Source organism: Hyla sarda, chromosome 9 (genome assembly GCF_029499605.1).
Source record: "Hyla sarda isolate aHylSar1 chromosome 9, aHylSar1.hap1, whole genome shotgun sequence".
Taxonomy (NCBI): domain Eukaryota; kingdom Metazoa; phylum Chordata; class Amphibia; order Anura; family Hylidae; genus Hyla; species Hyla sarda.
The window spans coordinates 31,152,648-31,155,243 of NC_079197.1; positions in this window are offsets into that span (position 1 = coordinate 31,152,648).

The window sequence follows — 2,596 nt, forward strand, 5'->3', positions numbered from 1 at the left end:
GTAAAGAATTTCCACGAGGCAGGATAACGTAAAGAGTGTAAATAGGTACACCACCCCCTGATTGTGCCCGTGTTCTAGAATGCCTTTTTCTCAAACCTGCAGATCCAGCACCAGCATGGCCATCACCTGCTCTTGAGCTGCTCAGTCCAACAGGCCTGCTGACATCCTCATCTTTAAACTGCTCTTCATCATCCCCACTACTCCTCTCAGTAAGAACTTCTAATGTATGATTGTGGCCTCCTTGTTCCCCCCTCGGTACATCCACCATGATGCCTTACAGTATCCCCACCATGCCTACCACCACCAGTCCCACTAGTGCTATGCACGGCCACTGCTTCCTCCTCTACCACCTCAGCAACACGCTTCAAAGGCTGACCGTGGCTAGTGCTATCCTTCTGCATAACAGTAGGGAAGGGGAAGAAAGGACAGAGATTAGTAAAAAAAAAAGCATCTAGGACAGACAATTCCTTTGCCACACATATTTTTGGATTATTGTCAAATATTTTAGGTTATTTTGATCTTTTTGGGGGAATTTTTCACTAACCTACTGGTCAACTTTAACTTTCAATGCTTTGAACTGCGTTCAATGCTTTGAACTTGCGTTGAGGACTGTGAATTTATGGAATGGTCTACCTCAGGAACTGGTCACAGCAGGAACAATTAACAGCTTTAAAACAGGATTAGATACATTCATGGAACAAAATAACATTAATGCTTATGAAGAAATATAAAATCCCATCCCTTCCCCAATATCGCACCACACCCCTACCCCTTAATTCCCTGGTTGAACTTGATGGACATATGTCTTTTTTCGACTGTACTAACTATGTAACTATGTAACCAGGCAAGTTTGATTAAACCAAGAATATATATGTACAGTCGCTTTAGAAGGGTAGTTCGTGTTGAGTGTACACGTTATTAATTGTGCTGCTATGTCACAACAACCAGGTAAAATGCGTTGTTGATGATACCAAGAATATTCACGAACAGTGGCTTTATAAGGCAGATGCGTGTCACTTGCACATGCTTTTATGTTCACTGCTATCACACAACTAGGAAGATATAATGCATGTTTCATTGAACCAGGAAAATAAATGTATGGTGTCTTTACAAGGCAGATGTGTGTCAATTGTACACTCTTTTTAGTGTGCTGCTATGTTACAACCGGTATGTATACTGTTTGCATGATTTAAGGGGTACTCTGCTGGAAATTTTTTTTTCTTAAATCAACTCGTGCCAGAAAGTTAAACAGATTTGTAAATTACTTCTATTTAAAAAATGTAATCCTTCCAGTACTTATCAGCTGCTATTTGCTCCACAGGAAGTTCTTTTCTTTTTGAATTTCCTGTCTGTCTGTCCACAGTGCTCTCTGCTGACACCTCTGTCCATTTTAGGAACTGTCCAGAGTAGGAGCAAATCCCCATTGCACACCTATTATGCTCTTGACATTTCCTGACATGGAGAGAGGTGTCAGCAGAGAGCACTTGTGGTCAGACAGAAAGGAAGTTGAAAAAGAAAAGAACTTCCTCTATAGTATATAGTAGCTGATAAGTACTGGAAAGATTAATATTTTAAATAGAAGTAATTTACAAATCTGTTTAACTTTCTGGCACCAGTTGATTTACCCTTTAATCCCTGAAGATGTAAGTAAAGGCACTATGCTGGCACTTTAAATATGTTTTGCTATCATACAGTTCAGCCACAGGTCTGATCATGTGCATATAATCCGTTTCTTCCTCCTTAACCTTTAGTGGAGGCCCCCATTTTAGAAAGCCTTTTCCATGTGTAGTGTAAGTAATGTATAATTATTTATTGGTTTATTTTATAGTTGCTCTGGGAACCCCCAGAATCTCCTGAATGCCACCCAGCATTCTGAACTTTTCATTCCAAATGCTGGGTTCGGGGCCGTGGATGTGACGTCATGCCACGCCACCTTGTGACATCACGCCTTGTCCCTCCATTCATGTCTATGGGAGGGGGCGTGGCGGCCGTCACACCCCTCCTATAGATGTTAGTGGAGGGGGCTTGGCGTGATGTCATGAGTGGGCATGCAGAAGAATGTCGGGGTTCCCAGGCGCAGGATCCCTTCAAACAGACATCTTATCCTTTGGATAGGGGATAAGACAGTGTTTCCCAACCAGGGTGCCTCCAGATGTTGCAAAACTACAACTCCCAGCATGCCTGGACAGCCTTTGGCAGCCTTTTGCTGTCCAATCATGCTGGGAGTTGTAGTTTTGCAACACCTGGAGGCACCCTGGTTGGGAAACACTGGGATAAGATGTCTAGCGGCGGAGTACCCCTTTAAGCTGTGAGTTCTTATGCCACGCTCTTAATCCTGTTACTTTTCCAGAACTGCACCTTTGGAATACTACTAAACTCTTGTAAATATGTATTGTTTCAAATAGGTGTAAACTCAAGACGACCTCCAACCTCAAACATTTTCTTATACTGTACTAACCAAAGTCTTATTCAGAGAGTGATGTCCTCCCCCCTCCAGTGCCTTAAACAAATTCATACGTGCCAAAAAGTAGAAAAAAGAAAGGATATTTTCTGCGGCCCTGGACCAAGAGGTCAAAAAGAGACTAAGCTCTTGGTG